This window comes from Coenobita brevimanus, chromosome 57 (genome assembly GCF_032717465.1).
Source record: "Coenobita brevimanus isolate Jiangsu-jjx chromosome 57, ASM3271746v2, whole genome shotgun sequence".
Classification (NCBI taxonomy): Eukaryota; Metazoa; Arthropoda; class Malacostraca; order Decapoda; family Coenobitidae; genus Coenobita; species Coenobita brevimanus.
In genome coordinates this window covers 48,204,323-48,221,809 of record NC_137010.1, presented here as the reverse complement: position 1 = coordinate 48,221,809, position 17,487 = coordinate 48,204,323, and the positions used below count along the sequence as shown (strand labels likewise).

General features: G+C 42.0%; 1 pseudogene; it reads left to right on the top strand.

The window, feature by feature from the left end:
- LOC145401986 (maltase-glucoamylase-like) overlaps positions 1–17,487 on the top strand; it is a 426,725-nt pseudogene that overhangs the window by 356,273 nt on the left and 52,965 nt on the right.

The window sequence follows — 17,487 nt, the reverse complement described above, 5'->3', positions numbered from 1 at the left end:
CACCAGTCCTGTATGAGACAGCCCTAGCATGTATTCAATATGGACGGTGGGTGTTAGCTCAGAAGTGGTGACATGTAGAGGTGTACGATATGTAGGAGGACTACTGGGCCTTGGGAGCAGGCTGAGAAGCCTATGTCCAGAGTCGAGCACATAAAGGAAAAAAAAGAAATAATCGATCGACTCACTGTATAAGGTTTTATGGTTCCCTATCCTTCATACTTTATTTGGTCACACACTCATTCCCATATTAACCATATCCTATGCTTTCCACACCTCTTTATATCTTCAAACAAGCCTCTGCCTTTTCTTTACCTGTGAAAACTAATTGTCAAAGCAAATGGGGAGCAAATAAAGAGCTATTGCACATTACAACACTATTCAGGAGAGACTCAGTGCCGGTCCTAGCTTTTCCGAGGCCCTACGCTGGATCCCCTTTGGAGGCCCCCCCCCAACTCTTATTTACATTTCTCCCTCTACCCTTATATTCACCAAAGTTATACCCCTATCCTGAGCAATGTAAAGTAAAAAACTAGCACTGCATAATCTTGTATTCTCTGAATAAAAAAAAAATAGTGATACTTTGTGTGAAATTATAATTACAATTTTATATGCATAATTTAATGTCCTAACTCCAATATTACGCGCCACGACGCCACCATGGAAGTTTTTGTTTACTCGTATTCGTTATAGGGGGCCCCCCTATAACGAATACGAGTAAACAAAAACTTCCATGGTGGCGTCCCCAAGTGGGGTGCGGTAGCACAGTGGTAGCGCGCTGGACTTGTGACCGGGGGATTGCAAGTTCGAGCCTCGCCCGGGCTGCCGTGCCGGGAGGGGTAGCTCCCTCCTGTAACCCTAGCGGGGCTATATAGTCCAATACAGGGCTTAGCTCGGGGGAACTCCATTTCTCCCATTTCGTATTCATTATGGAAACGTTTAGTCTTGTAAAATTCTATGAACAGCCTTGTATTTCTAATATATTTTAGCCTGCTAAGGAAAATTTTCTTCCTGAATTATTCAGTGTTTATAAATGGAGAAACCTTTACCCTATTTGTGAATATTTAAATTTGTTATACTAAAGGAGGGGGGGAGGTTTCTTGCGGCGTTTATCCTTTTATCACATTCCAGTACTATTTTTCGCCATAACCAGGTGACGAACGCCTAGCGTGAACAGCAAATTTATTTATGGTACGAAAAAAGGGAACGTCAGATACTTTCGTCAATACTGGCTCTTAGTTTTTATAGTACGGCCATAAAACATCGGTCAGGAACGTTAACAGTAAAGTTTGGTCAGTTTAGCCACTTTCGATATTAGAAAAATAGTAGCCTACAATCGCATGATGAGTGGCAATATTAAATAATATAATACTAACCTTTACGGTTAGCATGAGCTTCCTTATGTAGCCTTTTCTTTGTTCGTTTATCAAACCTGAGAGATGTTTACGCTTCGATTTCAGTTTCCTGACTGACAGCAACAGTCAGCGTGACAGGCGCTTTGCTGATCTGCAGTGCAGCACTCAGTATTGTCACCAGAATTTAATGTTAAATCCCACTAAACAAATTTCTAATTACCACTATTTTTTGTTACTCTAAAAGACTAATGTAATTTTTGCCTGCAATTATTCAGTTATTGTTTATGCAACGTTCATGCACGTGGAACCAATTAATATAAGCACCATTCTCGACGTACTTTTATTTTTTTTTTATAATTATTTATTTTTATAATACACATCCTGAGGACGGGAGGCCCCAACAGTGATCGGAGGCCCTACACACTGAGCGTAGTGAGCTTATAGGAAAGACCGGCTCTGAGGAGAGTAAAGTATTGCAAAATAACCACGCAGGATCACGGGTCTGTTTGGATAACAAGTGGGAAAATATTATCTTAGGTTACCACATCGGATCAGGGAACTGTCTGGAAAACAAATGAAAAATATTATCTCTGGTAACCAAACTACAACAGGTATCTGTTTGAATAACAAAAAAATATTATCTCTGGTAACCAAACTACAACAGGTATCTGTTTGAATAACAAAAAAATATTATCTCTGGTAACCAAACTACTACAGGTATCTGTTTGAATAACAAAAAAATATTATCTCTGGTAACCATACTACAAATACTACAACAGGTGTCTGTTTGAATAACAAAAAAATAATATCTCTGGTAACCAAACTACAATAGGTATCTGTTTGAAAATATTATCTCTGGTTTAAATCAACACCAGAGGCAGAGATCAATGACAGATCGTGTGCAGATAGGCATGTATGATGGCACGGTTGTACGGACTGTGTCGTAGGGATGAAAGGCTACTACTGGGGGTCGGAGAAATATAAGTGTCAGAAACGAAGTGTCCCAAGACTCCATGTGAACAGTGAAAAATGGCTCGACATGAAACCAATGAATGTACGAGTAAATGCAGCGTGTTGGCAAGGGATGACCAGCATGTGTGAAAGTGGTATGGTCGTAGGAATGGAAAAGATGAGGAGGAATGGAAGGTAATGTACACAGTGGAAGTAAGGGTGATGGTGATATGCACATTACTGTAGAAGTAAAGGTGATGAAGGTGATATACACATTAGAAGTAAAGGTGATGGATATAAACATTAGAAGTAAAAGCGATGAAAGGGATTTGCACATTAACAGTAACAGTAATGAAGAGGATATACACACTAGAAGTAAAGGTTGAAGGAGGATATATATTCATCGGAAGCAGAGGTGACAAGGAGGATAAAAACAGTTAGCTGAGTAAGTACGAGGAAGGGTGAAATCATGAAGGAGGTGGAAGCATGTTGTGAAAGATTTTAAATAGCTCATGCCTAAGAATTGACTTTAGGAGGATGAAATGCGTGAATGGAACAGAGTCAATAGACTGAACTGATATGATCTACAATAGTCAAGAAGTAAAGTGACTCGGGTAAACCGTGAGTCAGCAGGGTCTAGCTGTGCAGACTTAAATGTTTTCTTTGTGTAGACCGTTATATTGCCCAGATGGAGGAGGCAGTGTGAAGAATAAGGCTGTTTTATTTTTGGACACCACACCACTAGATAGGGTATTCATGAACATGTATGAAAAAATAAATATGTAAGTAAGCAAGTAAGTAGATAACTGAGTGAGTGAAATATTAAAATTTTCATTGAATATTTCAACCTATGTCAGATCATGAATAATTTCATATTATTATTGTTATTATAATTGTTATTAATATTAATTTGTGGAATGAGTGAAATAAAAATTTTCATTGAATATTTCAACCTGTGTCAGATCATGAATAATTTCCTATTATTATTATTATTATTATTATTATTATTATTATTATTATTAATTTGTGGTAGGTGGGGGCGCTCACCATCCACTTGATGTAGTGCTGCTGTCGGGTGTCTGCCCTTTCCTCTCCTCCATCCTTCTTTCCTTCCATCATCTTCTTTCTTTCTTTCTTTCCTTCATTCTTTCCTTGTCCTTCTGCCTACGGGTGACTTTACAGTCCCTCCTCTGTCTCTCTTTCCTTCATTCTTTCCTCTTCTTTCTGCTCGTGGGTGACTCTACACTAAGTGACAAGCCAAATGGATTCCTGTACACCAAGAAACCATTTACTACGCTGAGTGGTAACCATATAACCAAATTTTGGCGCCTGGTGGTTTAGTGGGTAATTATTGCGCTCCAATCGGATTGAGCCGGTGAATATATCCAAGGGGTGGTTGGGGTTGATTGCTCATGTAATGCCACTCAGGGATGAGTGAAGCTGGTCACTCTTATCTTAAATGTCAGGACCAACTGCCTAGCCCTGGGCTCCTACTTTCATCGTGGGGCAATGTAGGATTGGATGATGGATGGATGGATGGATTAACGTTATTATTATTATTATTGTTGTTGTTACTACTATTACTACTGCTACTACTACTACTACTACTACTGCTACTACTACTACTACTACTACTTTGTTGTTGTTGTTGTTTTTACTACAACTACTAGTTCAACGACAACAACAACAACTACTACAACTACTACTACTACTACTACTACTACTAAAGTAGTAGTAGTAGTAGTAGTAGCAGCAGTAGTAGTAGTAGTAGTAGTAGTAGCAGCAGCAGCAGTAGTAGTAGTAGCAGTAGTAGTAGTAGTAGTAGCAGCAGCAGTAGTAGTAGTAGTAGTAGTAGTAGTAGTAGCAGCAGCAGTAGTAGTAGTAGTAGTAGTAGTAGTAGTAGCAGCAGCAGCAGCAGTAGTAGTAGTAGTAGTAGTAGTAGTAGTAGTAGTAGTTGTTGTTGTTGTTGTTGCTGTAGAACTAGTAGTTGTAGTAAAAACAACAACCACAACAATACTACTACTACTACTACGGCTACTACCACCACCACCACCACCACCACCACCACCACCATCACTTCTTTCACCACCTCCATATTATCCTTATGATTATTACTTACATTACTTACGTACCATTTAGCATTAACGGGGTATTCCTTGCTGTGTGTGTGTGTGTGTGTGTGTGTGAAAATAAACCGGCCTTGATCCGATTCAGAATATATTTGGTGTACAAAAATTTAATGTCTTTCCAGGGGGTGATCTAATGTTTTTGAGAACAGTAGGTCAACTGTCAAGGTCACATGGCAAGGTAACAATTTTTTCTTTTTATCCGAGTCAGACCAAGTTGATGGGAGGGTTGAGGGAAAGGGGAGGATGGAGTGATTCGGTTTTGATAATCATAAATCACAGGTCAAGGTTACAGGGCTAAGTCACGTGTTCGCCACTGTAGCTTAAACAGTTTTGATCTGATTTGGACCAAACGTAGTGGAAGGGCTGACGGTGAGGCGAGGATGAAGGCATTCGATTTTATGAATAATAGCTCAAAGGTGTTGGCCACCGGGCATGATGTACAGAAAAAGTTTTGAGCCAGTTTGGATCAAACTTGGTAGAAGGGTTTAGGGTCAAGTGAGGTAATCTGATTTTCGGAATAAATGGTCAAATGTCAGAGTCATAGGGTAAGGTAAAATTTTCAACCCATGAACCTATTGTAGGCGGCAGATGCTGTAATTTCAGAGTTTTCCTTCTTGTTACCACTGATACACTTGTTGGAAAAGGACACCTTCACGTAGTGGCAACGATATAACTGTGCAAATCCGCTGCCTACTTGTACAGTCATCACTCAGCTCTTTTCCCATCTCTCGATAGGAGGATGCTGGACTGCAGGAAAAGGGTTAACTTCAACTGCATTCCACCGAGTTCATATGCAGATGAGTCCAGGCCATAACAGCAGTATCTGTATTATTATTATTATTATTAATGAGTGGATGGAGCGTGGTCCACTTTTCTGGGTGCTCTATTGATATTTCTCCTACTTCCCTGTCTTTCTCTTCCTGATGATGATGATGATGATGATGATGATGATGATGATGATGATGATGATTATTAAGTGTTGCGTTAAATCAGAAGCCCTTCCCTCCGTACCGCCGGGGTGAGCCAGTGGAGACCCCAGGGGATTACTCCACCATCCCAGCGCCACTCCACACCATCCCACTCCATGTACGCGGCTCCACCATCATCCCCACGCAACAACCAGCACACGGGCCACATTTCAGTGGACGGTGGCTGCCACTTTTTTGTGGCGAGAAATAAAACGCACGTGTTTCTATGGAAGACCGCACATGAGCCAATTTTTAGTGGCAGCCGCAAAAAAATGCTAACCGGAAACATTTTACCCACCACGCCGCGGTGGCTCGCCACTGGTGACCGATGATGGATGCCGTTAATTTAAATGGCAGCCCGCACGCGGGCCACTTTGCGGTGGCACTGGCGGATGGACTGACGTTGTTGACGGTCCATTCCCTACCCGAGATCATGTGTCTACCTCGGGTGCTCTCCCTAACCAAGGTCATCTTCCTTCCCAGGGTTACATGCGTACACAAGACCATTCCCAAAATAAAAGTTGTACCACACTACAAAGTCGTTCAGAGCTTGAAGTTCGCGAAAGTCTACAGTTTGTACCAGGTAACGTTATCTATGTGTCCTTCCCAGTGCCAGACACGATGTCATGTATTCCAAGCGTAGCTGAACAGTCTGATTCATTTATACATTTTGTTTATTGGAAGCATGTTGGTGGATTTTTCCTAGCAGTGACACAGTTCTTTGATAAATCGGTGTTGCATGTTTTGTTAATATCAATAGGTTTGCCACTAGATTTCATCATACTCAGAAAAGCAAAACATTATGCCATTCTCTAAAACATCTGTGGAACGTATTTCTGTATTTTACAGTTTATTTCAGTGTAACATCTTTACACTTGCAAAAATACAATGTCTCATTTATTTTATGAAATGTGGTTAATATACTCACAATTATTCTCAATAAAATTCTTGCGCAACGCGTATGTCTATCTATCTATCTATTGCCAGACACCTTAATCCTATACGGGGTGGCCACAAACAAATCGCCTCCACGTCACCCTATCCCCCGCCATTTCACTGCCCTGCACCCAATTCACACACCCCTCTCCCATATACCTCTCCACTCCATCCCTCCGTCTCATCTTTGGCTTTCCCCTCCCTCTCTCCCCTTCCACCTCACTCATATACACTCTCTTCGTCAGTCTCTCACTCTCCATCTTCTCCACATGGCCAATCCACCTCAGTATGTTTCTCCTAACACTTCCTATCACATCCACATCCACACAACAACGCTCCTTCACTTCCTCATTTGTTAGTCCGTCTCCATGTGACTCCACAGGCTCCTCTCACATAACTCATTTTCACTGCTCTCACTCTTGACTTATATCCCTCCAACAACGTCCAAGCTTTACTTCCATACGTTAGAGTTGGTATCACAATACTGTCATGTAATAACTTTTTCACTTCCATGCTCACTTCCGTTTCTTATCACCGCCTTCAAGGAATCGGCAACCTTTCTTCCTTGTTGTAGCCTTTCAAGCACTTTTCCCTCCAAACTTCTATCCTTACTCATCATACTACCCAAGTACTTAAATGTACTCACATTTTCCATTTCCTCATCATCCAACCTCACTGTACATTCACTAACTTCACTTCTGTCGAAGACCATAACTTTAATCTTCCCTACATTCACCTTTAGATTCCGTTTCTTACACACTCTACCAACCTCATCCACCAAACCTTGCAGCTTCCCTTCGTCTTCACTTAACAACACAGTATCATCTGCAAACAGCAGTACAGGGAGTTTCCAAACACTGCCCTCTCTCATTAGGGCCACACCAGCATCCACTGCCCTTCCTTGTATCTGTTTCATAACCCCATCCATATGCAGATTGAACAACCATGGAGACATGACACATCCCTGTTTCAACTCAACCTTCAAATAGAATAACTCACTCAGTTCACTATCCACACGCACTGCAGCCTTAGCATCCTCATACATACTCTTCACAGCATTCAACAACTTCTCATCTACTCCATATATTCTTAATACTTTCCACAATCCTTGTCTATCGACCCTGTCATATGTTTCCTTGATATCCATGAAGGCCGCATACAACTTCTTTCCCTTCTCTAGAAACCTTTCCACTAAAGACCTAAGAATGAATATCTGATCTACACAACCTCTTCCCTTCCTGAAGCCTCCCTGTTCTTCACCAACTAATTCCTTTGTTATTGCCCTAACTTTGTCAATAAGTATCCTACCGTATACTTTTCTTATTACACAAAGAAGACAAATGCCCCTATGATTACCACACACTTCTTTTTCACCTTTTCCTTCTACAAGGAAATAATTATACCTGACTTCCAATCCTCCGTGACTCTACCTTCCTCCCAGTCCAATCTGCACATCTTTCACATCCATTCTACTACTATCTCCCCCCCCATGCTTTAGCATTTCACCTCACACTCCATCAGTTCCTGGGGCATTCCCCATTTTGACTTTCTTCATTGCTTCCACAACTTCCATCCTACTGATTTCTTCCTGCCTTCTTACCTCCCCCTTTCTCCCAGCCATTCCCCTGCCACTTATACTCGCATTACTTTCATTCTCTATGTTCAACAATTCATTAAAGTGTTCTCTCCATCTGCTCACTTCTTCTCTCTTCTCAACCAGTAATCTACCATTTTTATCTTTCACTCCCCTACTAACTTCATTGCCACCCTGTCTGACTCTCTTTACCTCTTTCCAGACCATTTTCTTACATTCGCTCCACTTGACACTCAAATTCCTTCCAATTTCCTCATCCACTCTCTTCTTATTCTCTCTTACTAATCTTTTCACCTCTCTTCCTTTCTACATATAACTCTTTTCCGTCTCAACTTCTTCCACGCCCCTATTTCTCATCCATTCATTATATGCTTTTTTCTTTGTGCCACAACCTGTCTCACCTCTTCATTCCACCATGCTATTCCTTGCACCCCCTTTCGTCTTCTCATAACCCTACACACCACCTCACAGGCTGCACATATTACTTCTGTGACTATCTTGCACACACCTTCCATGTCACCCATCTGCTCCAGTTCATATTTACCCAATCGCTCTTCCACTTCTCTCTTATATTTGCCTTTTTCTCATCCCCTTGTAACCTTTCCATTCTCCTTTCATCTACTCCTTCCTCCCGTCCTTCCCTTCTACTATTTCTCCATTTTACTTGGACCTTGATTCTGACGTGTATGTGCTTTTCTATGTTTACCTTAAGATAGCTGCAAGTCTTTCTTCTGGTGGTACACACTTCCTCATGTTTGTGTTCAGACGGGAAACTGAAAGCTCAGTTGCAGTCAGCAGGTCATCAAAAGAAGCATAGGTCATTCTAAAATAGTTTGTAATTTCTCTGGGTACGCTTTTAAGTCTTCAAATAGGGTATAAAATTGACCCCTGATAAGCCTATGGCTGATTATTGGATGCACCCAGTAGTTTCTTGTATGTCTTTCTTTTCTTATTTTGTGGAGGACAGCGATGACACATGCCACCTCCTCGACATCCATGATGGAACTGCCTGTGGCTGCCATGAAAAAGTGGCCCGTGTGCGGGATATCATAGCATCCCTCTCCACTTTTTAGTGGCGCCACGAAAAAGTGGCAGCCACCGCCCACTGAAAAGTGGCCCTTGTGCGGGGGGCCTTATTCCACCATCCCAGCGCCACTCCACACCATCCCACTCCATGTACGCGGCTCCACCATCATCCCCACGCAACAACCAGCAAATAACACCAAGTTCTCGCGACGGGAGCCCATGAGAGTGATTGTGGGCATTGGCAGGGACCGGAGGGCGAGTGGGATGCTGTTCTGGGATGATGGGGAAAGCATTGACACTATGGAGGCTGGCGAGTACGGGCTGGTTGGCTTCGAGTTTGTACAGGTGAGTGGGATTTTGAGAGTTTGTGGGATTGGGATGGACGTATGGGATGGATGAGTGGGATTATGGGATTGGGTGAGTGGGATGCTGGTCTGGGATGAGAGGGAAGGCACTGACATCGTGGAGAATGTAAACTACGTGTTGGTTTGCCTTTGCGATTGTACGGACGAGTGGGATTAGGTGAGTGGGATAATGGAAGTGAATGAATGGTATTGTGTGTGTGTGTGGTGGGATTATGGAAGTGAATGAATGGACTGTGGGTATAGGGTAGGATTATGGAAGTGGATGAGTGGGACTGGGTGTGTGTGGTGGGATTATGGAAGTGGATGAGTGGGACTGGAGAGTGTATGGTGGAATTATGGAAGTGGATGAGTGGGAGTGTGGGTATGGGGTTGGATTATGGAAGTGGATGAGTGGGACAGTGCGTATGGGGTGGGATTATGGAAGTGGATGAGTGGGACTGGGTATGGGTTGGGATTATGGAAGTGGATGAGTGGGAGTGTGAGTATGGGGTGGGATTATGGAAGTGGATGAGTGGGACTGGGGAGTGTATGGTAGGATTTTGGAAGTGGACGAGTGGGAGTGAGTGGTGGGTTTATGAAAGTCAGTGAGTGGGATTGGGAGGCTGGAATTAAGTGTGACTGGTGACTGGTATCAAGATTAGTTTGTGGTGCGGGGGGTCAGGACTGACTGGAGTGGACTTAGGAGTGGTTGAAGTGGGAATGGTGATTGGGGCAAAGGGAATGGGAGTAGTGAATCAATGGGTGAGATTGATGGTCAGAGGAGTGGGATTTTAGGTCAGTGGGGATTTCTAATTGAATGAATATAAAATGGGAGAGATGAATGGGTGAGTGGGGCTGATGAATGGGTGAATGGGATTTGAATGGGTGAATGGGATTGGGTGAATGGATGAGTGAGTGAGACTGAGTGAGTGGGGCTGATGGCTGGGCGAGGTGAATTGATGACTGGGTATGGGAGGTTGAAGATTAGCCAACTGGGACTGATGAGTGAGTGGAATTGATGACTGAGTGTGTGCGATTGAAGACATGGTGAGTGAAATTGCTAATTAGATGAGTGGAACTGATGACTGAGTGGGATTGATGACTGGGTAAGTGGGACTGATAACTGAGGATCTGGAGTTGATGCCTGGATGTGTGGGGTTGATGACTGGATGACTGAGACTGAGTGAGTTAGGTTGGATAAGTAAAACAAGAAAATATGGCGAGTCGGATATTGCATGAATTGAATTTAACTCTCTCAGGTAATGGACGCCAGTTTTATATTATTCTGCTGCTACCAAATGAAAATATTTAGCTTAAGTGATTGGGTCAGTGAAGGATACATCAAACTCTACGGTTCGTAACGTTTTCCCTGTCCTTAGGATAAATGAAATCACCAGCAGCTAACCAGAAGACGAAAAAAAAAAATAAATAAATAAATAAAGTGTGATACTACTCATGATTGGGATAAGGGTTAACCACTAGGTTTCTGTCGATGGCATTATTTTTTCCTTCTCTCCTTTCTTCCCTCCTTCCTTTCTCCCGCCGTCCATCTCCCTCTATCCCTCTGTCTCACTTCCTCATCATTTCTTCCTTCCTGTCATCCTCCCTTTTTTCCTTCCTCCACTTCTTTTATAATTATTTCCTCCTTGCACAATTCCCTTCCTCCACTCCTGCTACCTCCATATTTTAATGCACCCTCCCATTTTCCTTAATTCTATTTTTCCCTCCTTCCCTCACACCTTCAGTATTTCTCTCTCTCTCCCTCTCTCCTTTTTCTCCATTTTTCCTTCTGTCATTCATCTCCTCTCTCTTTCCCTCCCTACCTGTCGCTTTCTCTCCATTCATTTTTCATCTTCCTTCCTTCCCCCTCTTTCCTCCCTTCTTTCCCTTTCCCCTCCTTTCTTCTTCTCTCTTCCTTCCTTCTATTCCCTTCTTCCTTCTTTCTTTTCGTTCGTTCGTTCCTTATTTCGTTCGTATCTTTTTTCCTTCCTTCCTTCCTGTTTTCCATCCTTCCCGTTTGCCTTCCTTGCTTCTTGTCATTCCTTCCAATTTCTCTCCCTCAATCTTTATTTCCTTCCTTATTATCATCCTTTCTTTATTTTCCATCTTGTATTAAAGGGGATAAAGACTTTGAACGGGTGGATGTCGGTGGTGTAAGTGAGGGTAGGTGGTGTGAGTGTAGCTGGTGTTAATAACGGTGTGTAGGCGGGTGTACAGAAAGTGGTGCATTGTAAACTGAATGTAGGTGGATGTGTGGTGTGAATAAGTGGTTGTAGGTGAACGAAAGTGGTGTAAACAGTGGAGAGAGAGAGAGAGAGAGAGAGAGAGAGAGAGAGAGAGAGAGAGAGAGAATTATTCCGCCTGAGCTGCCTTCGAGCCTCACACGCTCCGGATCGAGAATGTAACAGGCCTAAATTGAATATGTTTCCGAAATATCCATCAACCAATGGCGGTATATGTGAGAGTTGGGCCCGTGTTCTCTGTATATTAGGAATTTCATAACACCTTTCCTCAGCTATTTATTTTGCATACGACAGCTTAATTTTCCCTTGCATATTATTGCTGGAAATATAGATGACGTAGAAAAATATATACATTACGTAGAAGAAAGCATTCAGGAGTAATGGGAAAAATTAATTAAAAGTTTGGTGACCACATAGGAAAAGAAGACCCCATATTACTGAAGTGATGAATGGAAAGGTGTAATCCCTTCACTATAAATGCTCTTCCTAATATGAACAAAACACCCTGCTGTTAACAAGAATAAAGAAAAAACATGGAACTGTGCTAATGGCTTTGGCGGACACACTCAAACCCAAGCCCACCCACCCACCCACCCACAGAGAGAGAGAGAGAGAGAGAGAGAGAGAATACAACCAACTGCTACCTTATTTTGTCATAACTTTCTCTCTCTCTCTCTCTCTCTCTCTTTTATTCACGTAGGAGACACAGTCAAATGATGAATTACCATGGGCAAATGGAAGGCCGGATTACATTTCGGTGTATGGGAAATCTTATATTCATATCAGGCTTCATTTCAGTTTTATTAAAATTCTCTCTCTCTCTCTCTCTCTCTCTCTCTCTCTCTCTCTCTCTCTCTCTCTCTCTCTCTCTCTCTCACCTAGAAAAGACGGTAAAGCAATTTTCGTCTGTGCGACAGGCCGATAGTTTTTGTAACGTTATAACTCTATGCAGTTCTTCCGCCTTTCCTTTCACTCACGTCTCTCTCTCTCTCTCTCTCTCTCTCTCTCTCTCTCTCTCTCAGCCACACTTTTACTCTCTCTTCCCCTTTTCAATTTTCTCTCTCCTCTCCTTCCATGAAATTAGAAGGTTTCAACGAAGAGTGAATGAAGGTGTTGACAGTTTTCGCCGGGAGCTCTGGTGGTAATTTCCCTTCCTTTCCGTGTTCCATTTCCGTATTTCATGATCCTACCCACCCCATTTATATGTGGTAATAGGGTTAGGATGGAAATGATGATGACGATGATGATGATAATGATGATGATGATGGGGAAGATGATGATGGTGGTGGTAGTTGTGGTGGTGGTGATGATACTGGAGATGACTCTTTTTCCCACCTGTCACACCTTAACCCATTTCCCAGCCTGATTCCATAGCTTACCATAGTCTACCCATTTCCTCTTTGGTAAGCTGTATGTCTTTCTTCTTCTTTTAATCTCTTTATACAGGGAGTGAGAGAAATTTAAACAGCTCAGGTCCTCTATTAGACTCAGAAGGCAGTCTCTTTCTTAATGATCTAAAAATAGCAGCATTTCAGATCGGATGCACCATGTTTTCACGGACGAAAATAACTAAAACATTACCATTTCACAGCTGGTTGTCTTAGGATCAGAACACGATAACTGATCAATCACTGAGGTGACAAGACATGGGTTGCGTTGCACCAGGCCTTAGCGCTATAGATCAGTCCTGGCGTAGTGGAGGTAGTGGTGCAGGTAGTGGAGGTAGTGGTGCAACCAACAAAACTTGGGCTCAAATTTGCTTTTCCTTTTAGGCAACATAGTTGTACATATAATAATGGAAAGAGTACCGTCTGTTTTTTTTTTTTTTTTTCCCTTGCATCACTGACAATAATATTCATAATTTCGTGAAATATTATTATTAACTGATAATTGTAAAATATGTTTCCTTAAAATTATGAAAAGTACGTTAACAATATGTAAGCCGTATTGAAGAACCACAAACTGCAAGCTTTCCCTCTCAAAGAGAAGCGGAACAATATGGGTGCCTTCCCGCTCAAGATTCCCCTGATTCCTCTCTTCTGAAGGCGAGATAGTATAGACTATCACTATGTATGGCATCGCGGAGGTGAGATGGAGTGTTGTTCTTAAAAGTTAAAGCAAGGGGCGCAGAAGAATGATCTTCGTGGGAAAATGACTAAACAAATCCTCAATACGTACACTTTAAATCTGTAACCTTTATTTCCGTTATGAGAAAACTTACGGTATTATTTAATAGACTTAACGATGATACTGTGCATAATATTTAATTACCCAGGCCAAGTTTACTATCTCTGAATGCAGTGAAAATATACTAGTAAGTAAAATAAGCACAATTATCTTGTCGTTAAAATGACCAGGATCTAAACCATTCGTAGTTGTCGGATGTCGCCAGAGAAACCCACCTCTTCAAATTGTTCCTACTCTGACGGGGGTCGCGACATCTCCCACGCTTTCACTCTCAGTAGTTCCAATTATCTTCAGAAAATCGATCTAGATTATCAACTGGTCCAGACCAAATATTATGTCCTGGTACTTTGTGTAAATGCTACAACCTGTTATCCTTTTTTAAAACTAAAATTATCAGCAGGCTAAATCATTAACCCGTCACGTCCCGAGCTATTTCACACCTCCGACACCCCCCAATCCTGAGGTATTTTCAAAATTTTTTATTTTGGCTAAAACCTCCGCTTTTGGTGAGAAACATCGAAGTTTCATAGAGAAATAGCTCACCTGAGGTTTAAAATACTCGATCCAGGTAGCAGTACCTCCTTTCCTGACTGGGTTTTCTAACAGGCTGGCACCAAAGAAAACGAGTTCTATGGGAGGGTAACTATTTCACACCACTCACAACCGTATTTATTTATTTACTTGGTACGAATTTATATGTAGTACGAGAGTATATTAGTTTTCAAACAGTAATATAGGCATTATAAGCATTGTTTCACTCACTAACTCATCACCATACCTGACCTTCTTTTGCCACATTACCTGATCATCATTTTTGACTGTTTCTTCCTCTAATGCTATGTAAACTTTGTCCTCCACATTGTCATCGATTGGGGAATCACTCTGGCCCTGAATGTTTTTGTTGGCCAGGTCAATGGTAACAGGTGAATTGCCGAGACAATGGCATGCGGGGGGTGGGGGGGAGGTTATGCGGTGTAAGGCATTGTCCCTGCTTGGCATCTTGTAGAGGAATAGAGGAAGGTGTCCCATGTATACGTACGAAAAATCACACGCGAAAATTGACAATTGTGTGAATTTGGGACTTTGCATTTGATGCACGTTTATATACGTCAACGGGACTGACAGTGACAAAATGTGTGGATGTATATATACGTCAACGGGACACGGCAGGTTAAGCATTTTTTTTTTGAGGGGGGGGTAGCTTACTACACAAGCATTACTATACTGACGGAAAAAGGGAACTAAGTAAAACTGCTGATTTGCATTACTGCAGAGGTAGTCATTTTATTTTTTATTCTAACGATTTTAGTTTATCAACACAGACCTTAAATATTTTCGTTACATTACTAACAGAGCAAAGAGCAACTCGTGAGGACATCCAAATTACAGGATCTCTGAAAATTATGAGTAAAATCTTGTAAACTGAAATAGAGACATGCCTGTCTACTGCACGACGGTCTATAAAGGCAGATGACCACACAGGGTTTTAGGTATGTAGAGGGATGGAGATACAGGGCATCTGGCAGTATGAGGTTGATATGAGCTAAGGTGAGGTTGATGTGATCACAGTGAATGAGGTGGAGATTAGCACGGGATGAATAATATCAGAACGATAAGTTAGGGTGAGTTATGAACGTTTGATAGTAAGGGTAGGCTAGGATATCAGTAGAGAATGAGTAATATTAGATTGAGATTAGCACGGGATGAGTCAGACAGGTGAGTTATGGAGGTGAGTGGTGATAGGGTGGTCCTTGATGTAATTAACGGAGGAATCTGAATTGGACATGAGCAAAAAATTAACGTTTTGAAGATGAGTTTGAGTAGATCTTGGCAGTAAAACGAGATGGGTGTTGTAGATGAATTAGGATGAGTTAGAGAGGTGAACTGGATAAAGGATGAATAAATGAAAGTGTTGATAGCTGTTGCAAATTCTGGTGATGGAATGGGAACGTAATCAAACTTAAATGAAAGCAAAACGTGACGATATTGAGAAATGCTGCACTCTAAGTTTGGACATGCGGCTAAAAAGTGAAATTATGTTTGGGTGACGTGAATGAATAAAGTCTGAGTAAACTTGTATAGCTAAAAGGAGGATTGTGACGAATGAATGGGAAGTATAAGAGCAAACTTTACAAGTAAAAGAAAATATACGTCAAGCTGAATGCCTACAGAAAAATGACAGCAATATCACACACACCAACAGCCTAGATAGTGTATACTCACAACCCTATTATAGTGGAGTGGATATTGAATTATTGAATTATTGCTTATATTCCTGTCTGTCAGCTTATATCCTGTACAAATTTTTCACTCTTACTGAGTGCCTTGTGATTTAATTAATTGTTGAACTTATTCTGTCATCACATTTTTATGTACATAGCGGAAATACTTTTTTAATGATGCTTAATAAATCAGTGTTACTTAATAAATCAGTGATCTATGTTTATATTGTGGTCTCCTTGTTCCTATTCTCAGATAAATAAGAATGTAAAATAACCCATTGCTACAGTAGACTGTAGCACCAGTCGAGCAGGGCAGTACTCCCAAGGTGGGTGGAAAGCTGATGACAGGGAGAGCTGGAGCTCCCGTTTCATCAGCCCTCGGGACTAGTTCCCAACCATCCCCCTTTGCTGAACTTTTTCAGTGTTTCAGTAACATAGGGAGTAGGCCAGCATACTCTCTACTACAAGTTTCTCTAACTGTCTATACCAAACTAAATGCACAGTACACACTACATTTCCTTTTCTAAATTAAATGAAAAATGGCACATTTAGACCTTGCCTCGGAGTCCCCAGGGGGGGGACCACAAATGCCCCCAACATCCGCCCCTCTCCAGGTGACGACTCAATGAGTTGCCTGGAACCACTGTCTGACTCACCTCTTCTTCATTTCCACAACATTTGCGGCCTTTCCTCTAACTTTCTCTTTGTTGAACATCACCTCCCCTCTTCTAAACCTCACCTTCTCTTTTTAACCGAGACTCAGCTGTCTGAGGCAACTGACAGCAAACCTTTTTCTGTATCCACATACTTTCTCTATACCCATTTCAATGCCAAAGGTGCCTGTTGTGTATATATACGCAACGACTTATCTTGCTCTCGTGTTCCTGAACTTGATTCTTCTGAATACTCTACTCTCTGGCTTCGGCTTTCCTGTCATTCTCTGACTAAATATATCTGCGCTGTTTACTTATCCCCTAATTCTACTGACTATAAAACATTCTTCAACTATCTTACTTCTATGATGGAACACATTCTATCCATTTCTCCTTTCTCTGAAACCTCCAATTCTAGGAGACTTCAATGTTCACCACCACCTTTAGCTCTCCTCTCCTTTCACTGATCCACCTGGTGAACAAGCCTACATCTTTTCTATCCTCAATGACCTAGAGCGGCTTGTACAGCACCCTACCCGTATCCCTGACCACCTTGGAGAGAGCTCCAACATACTTGATCCCTTCCTTACAGCTAATCCTTCTGCTTACACTGTTAATCTTTTCTCTGCATTGGGCTCCTCCGATCACAACCTTATTACCTTAACCTGTCCTATTGCTCCGGTACGGCCTGTGGACCCTTCAAAGAAACGGCGACTGTGGCACTTTGGAGCTACAGTTTGGGAGGCCCTCAGGCAGTACTTCTTTGATTTTCCCTGGAATGATTATTGCTTCCATTGCCGAGAGCCATCTGAGTGTGCCTTGCACATTACGGAGGTTATTCTCTCGGGCATGGAAGCATACATTCCTTTCTCATATCCTTTG